A 6,098-nucleotide genomic window follows, 5' to 3' on the forward strand; every position below is an offset into this window, starting at 1 on the left:
GATTGGTGAAAGGTGAATTTCGCAGTATGGAATTCATAGGACAATTTACAACGCCCAAAGAAGGCCAACTTTACATTGAACAAGCATATACGACACTACTTCCTGCGATTGCGATGGTGAATTTTTCGGCTTGGAATTCATAGGACAATTTACAGCGACCAAAGAAGGTCAACTTTACAATTACCAAGCATACGACATTATTTCCTGAGATTGATATAATATGGTAGATTTTGCGGCAGTATGGAACTCATGAAACAAGTTACAACGCCCAAGGAAGGCTCACCTACAACGCCCAAAGAAGATGGAGTTAAACATGTACAGTTCTAGCACTGTCAAGAGGACGTGCAGTTCACTATTACAGTAAACTCTTCTTAATGGTGCATTATGGCAAGATGTTTTCAACAATTTTACACTCAGTTTCACTGTCTTGCCTGAGTGGTGTCAGTATCGCTCTTTTGAGAGTGAAAGTTAACTCCAAATTGGGTTAAAAGTACCCCTGTTTCGCTCTAAATAAAAGAGTTGTCCGCCACATGGCTCTCTCATCGAATAGGGAAACACAGACTAAAAAACTCTGTGTCAGAAATGACTTGGACTCCGAGTTCCGTTGAGCCTCACCTACTTCCGGGTCAAAGTTACCTCGAAATTGGCTTTAAAGTGTGATACTCGGGATTCTATGTCAGTTTGAACCATTTCTTAGTCATTTTGAAACAGATTCAGGGTCAAACTGACCCTGAAATGAGTCAGACCCCATGAGACTTGGAATTCGGGTCAATTTTAACCCAAGAGTATTTTGGAGTGCAGAGAAACAGTGTGGAAATCTTCACTCACTATAAATGTTCCAAATTTTCCACTTTCGCCAGTAACAAGAGTGATGATATTGTGTAAATACGTTGTTAAATATGTGTACATTGTTTTAAAGGTTTACTACTGTTTTCTCAGGAAATTATTTAGTTAAATACTCAGGTGGACAGGAGGGAGATAAAACGGTCAACTTGAAAAGGAGCCTATTCTATAAGCAGCTTAAGGATGAATCACGCATGTCACCATTTGCTTTTTAGCAAATGATGAATAGTCCTCTCATGAAAGTTTGCTTATCAAGACTAGGCCTGTGCGACTAGTGAAATTTACCGCTATATAGTCGCGACTAATTTTCAATTCTCAAGATGCATTGTGGCTATGTTTGCCGCAGGTGCAATGTAGTAAAATTCAAGCAGAAAAGTATGAAGGATTGTGTACCTGATTTGTGTTTGTGTTTCGTAGGTAAACTATGTTGTTACAATTAGTCGTGAGCGACACAATTGGTTCACCAAACAGGTTGTCGCAACTATTTTTAAAGTAGGCCTAACGGTGACCCCTGGTTAGAAAAAAAAAAGCTACCACTATTTTTCTCTTGCCCTCACGTTCTCACAGCTCATTCCAAACCAACATTCCACAGCAAAGAACACAAGGTCTGGACAATGCAACTAATTATTTAACAATGTACATAGTAAACAACAACACCTAGTAACCGCAGCTTAACCTCTTTAAACTTGACTGGAAAAATAGAAATTTGCGGGAATTTTCCGTTTAAAACTTTTGGACGATACCATACGAAGGACAAGGTATACCTTTTAACGCTTTACGTCAAGACGGGCAAACGCACGCAAAACTATATACGAGAAACCCCAGAGTGTTACAGCGCAAACTGATTTAACTAATTTATTCATTAAAAACACTCTTGTTTGAAAAAAAAAAAAAACGTGGGTGGTTATGATTGTGTAATAACAGCTGAATGGTATGCGCGGACACGAATGCTTGTGTACACACACAGAAGGCTCAATACACTACCGGCGGTTACAGCTTAAAACACGTACCCCACAAGGAGTTCAAACTAAAACACAACCAATCTTATTTGTATGCGTTTGTTATTTTTTGAGAGAAATTTATTAATTGTTGCCGGGTTTCCTGAAATGTTGAAGTGATTTTCCCGTTGCCACTAAAGGGAATTAATCAACGCAGCGTGGTCGGGCATACGAAACACACAAGTAACAAGGATGAATACGTGTTTGAGGCCTGGCTGATGATGACAATGTTAAGTTGGTTAGAGCAGAAACGGTTTTATATTGTATTTATGTGTTTGTTGATTGACTTTCGCCAATGGTAATGATTGACTTTGGCCCAATTTCATAGAGTCGTTAATGCACACAAAGTATAGCTAAGCAATACAGAAAAATGCTTACCCAAATAAAACAAATAGGTTACCGGCCAAACTAACATGTCGCACAGCCTAAAAGTTGTAATTGGTACATCTGCTAATAGTATCTATACTTAGTGTAATTATACGCAGCATTTTGTGCTTAAGCAGCTATATGTAAAATTGGGACCTGGTATTTAAAATAACAATCTAAGATATGTGCATATGCTTGGCTGTTTTAAATTTGGCAATAATGTTAAGATTCATTGACAATTTCAATTTGTCTGCAATAATTAGAAGTTGCGATAATCAAAAACAATGAACTTCAATTTCTTAACATCTGGCCCTCATGTCATCAGCGCTTAAAGGAACATTACAGTTGTTAAGAACAAAGCTCGTCCAAGATCATGGTGATAATAGTACAAAACATTCCTTGAAATATTTCTGCCTGAAATGTCATTATTTGATGAGAATAAATAAAATTAATGAAATTGGGTCCAGGTGACTAAAAGGTTCAGGGTAAAAGTTAATAAACTGTTGTACGCCTATAAACAAGCCAAGCCTGAGCAGAACTTCCATCATAGATAATTTATTTTGGGAAGGGCTTGCAATAATTTTTTTGATAAATGTTTGGTTTTGTTTTACCCTTTGAAGCGTACCTTTTATCCAATTCCAACCGTGTGTCATTAATTTCAAGAAAATCCATTAAAACAAAGTGTCTAAATAATAATGTTTGTCCTACGTTTATTTCACTGAACAAATCCGTCACTGTTTTGTTTACCCACCACCCACAGCGGTGAATTTAGAGAGTTGTGACAGAGAGGGACAAATTCTCGTTGGTCACGTGGCCGCCGGACGCCATTATCGGTCTAAACGCATCACAACCCAGTTGGCGGACTACAAATATTTAACACGCTGCCTCCATCTTGGTCGTGGACTATTTTGTTCTTCCAGCCTCGGTTTGGAGAAATTCAAGATGGCTGTATCATGATAAAGGTCTATTGTCTGGCACCCTGCATTTTGCCAGTGCGTTTATTTAGGCATAAAATGCTTTCTAATTGCAAGTTATCGCAACTCTCTCTACGGAGCTGTACCCACTTTACAGAGGGCGCCCTCTACTGTCTGCCCACGGTATTCCATTTTCGGGATTCAAAGTATAGCGGCGAAGCGACTGGAATCGGAGACCACACGATGTAAGTCACGAGGGCCTTTTCTAAAGATTTGTTGTTGTGCCGCCCTCCTGATTCCAAACAAATCACGAGTGGTGGAGTCAAAATGCTTGAACCTGTTCTGCATTCTCAGTGGTCAACCTTTCTGGTCTTAATTTACATAAAAATCACGTCACTTATTTATTTTTGGAATTCAACAACGTTTACACATAAACTATAAACTTGCGGAATCAATTGAATGCGAGTCCCCATGCCGTTTATCTAACCGCTTGAAATGCAAGGTCACACTATACAACCACATTTGGTTGTGTTCATGCTCGCACACCCAACCCGACCAGGTTGTTGTGGTGTAGTTCGCGTGGGATTGCAGAAAATAAATAAACACTGTGCCAAGGAGTTGCCATACTAGAAAAAAAACCCCGTTTTATTTACTATCCCTTGGAATGCACGTGACATTTTCAATTCGCTGTATGCAAATTATACAGGACTAATATGATCTGGGTGTAGCCAAGTGGGGCCAAAGCAAATAGTAAGTTGTAAAGCAAATGTTTCAAACAAATCGAAATGATAAACCAAAATGTTTGCCTCATATTGACACGAAGTCAAATTCAGGTATATGCATCATCAAAGAAAGAAATCATATCAGCAAAACTAATTTATAGATGTAGGCCTGTCCCTTTCTCAACAAAACAAAAACATTAAAGATATGCTGAATGTTTTTGTTTAGTATTACACTTGTTGTTTTTAGTTTGGGTGTGTTCATGATGACAGTCGCAGAATTTGTTCTGGTCGGGCAAATTTCAGAAGAAAAAAAAGCACTTCAAAATCTTGGGATCGGGTTGGTTCAGCGGGTTCTCCCTGCCGTTCACCTCTGTAGATCCCGGTTCGAGTCCCAACTAAGACCTGGAGCCTTTCGTGTAAACTTAGTTCATTGCATTGCGTGCGTTTCCTCCAACATCTATAAAACTGATAAGATCAAATTGCTCATGTTCACCATACTTTGTTGTGCTAAGGAACGAGTCGCATCACTTTTGCTGATAGAGCCTTCTCGGTATATGGACCCAAACTCTTGAATAAACTTTCCAATCACATCAGGGGTCGATTTCACTAACGCGTTTTGGTCATCGCAAACGCCGAAATCGATCGCTAAATCTAAAATCCATCGCAACTTAGCGATGGATTTTTAGCCGACGACTTCACTAAAACTTAACGATGAATATACTCGTCGCAAAGTTTTATTTAGCGATGACAATATTGCGATGACATGTTAGTGGTCGCAAAGTAAAAGTTCATCGCAAACTTATGATACATTGCGCCATTATGTGCTTATTAGCGGTGTACGTTTTGACGTATAAATTGCCCATGATTTAGAGTAAAATGAGTGGCGCTACATTATTTTAGTCTTGCGGTCTTTTACCTGGTAATCTCAGATTGCCGATGACAACTATCAGCGACGCAACTGCAGCAAAGAGCCCCTTATCATCGGTAAAAAGGAGATACTATATGGGTTCGATTATTTTAACCATCATTTTTAGAAAAAAATAATGTGTAATGTATTGGCAAATTAACAGTGTGAACTTGGTATTATTTCTTCCTCCATGGTATTATTAGACAGATATGTCAGAATTGTCATCAATCCCACCGTTACAACAGATTTACGAAAACTGTTTATTAAAATCTAAAATTATAATAGAGGCCATAGGCCTATAAATGCTTTAACCCTTTGTAAATGAGTGCCTAAACATCGTCCACAATAGTTCGTACGTGTGCACCAACATGACAACGATTTACATATAAACTGCACAATGCCATTTCATTTCGAGCGACGACCGACGATTTTGTTGCGGGATGTCAAAGGTCACTACTTTTAGCCTCGTAAAAAAACTTTATTTCCCTTTTAACGTCATCGCAATTGCGATGACTTTAGTGAAACGCAGAGTTAGTGACATCGCAATTGCGATGGATTTGAGGTTAGCGATCTCATCGCAAGTGTGTTAGCGATGATCGCAAACATAGACGTTAGTGAAATCGGCCCCAGGGACACAACATCCTTCAGCATGTTCCAGTCATTTCTTAAAGGCAGTGGACACTTTTTTGGTGATTACTCAAAAAAATTATTAGCATCAAATCTTAATTGGTAACGAGTAATGGGGAGAGGTTGATAGTATAAAACATTGCGAGAAACGGCTCCCTCTGAAGTGGAGTAGTTTTCGAGAAAGAAGTAATTTTCCACGAATTCGATTTCGAGACATCAGGATAAGATTTTGTGTCTCAAAATCAAGCATCTGAAAGCACACAATTTCGTGTGACAAGGGTGTTTTTTCTTGCATTACTATCTCGCAACTTCGACGACCAATTGAGCTCAAATTTTCACAGGTTTGTTATTTTTAGCATTTGTTGAGATACACCAAGTGAGGCTGGTCTTTGACAATTACTAATAGTGTCCAGTGACTTTAAAGCCAACTTCTTTCAAGAGGCCTGCAATCAATGTCTTATTTATTTCCCCTGTGCCTCAGGGCCTTTGAGCAAACCTTTGATTTAGGCGCTTTATTATTAATTGATTATGATATAGAAAGGTTTGCGGTAACACCATGTAATGACTATCTCTGAGTTGGGGTGGTTCGATCAGTATGCTCTGATCGTCTTTATTGATTATGATTGATTGATTGATGTGTCGTCAAAATATAACTATGACAACACATCAATTTGTGTCCGTACCAACTTTTCAAAAATAACTCAAATTTGCAAAAGGCAAC

The sequence above is a fragment of the Asterias rubens genome, chromosome 10 (assembly GCF_902459465.1).
Source record: "Asterias rubens chromosome 10, eAstRub1.3, whole genome shotgun sequence".
NCBI lineage: Eukaryota > Metazoa > Echinodermata > Asteroidea > Forcipulatida > Asteriidae > Asterias > Asterias rubens.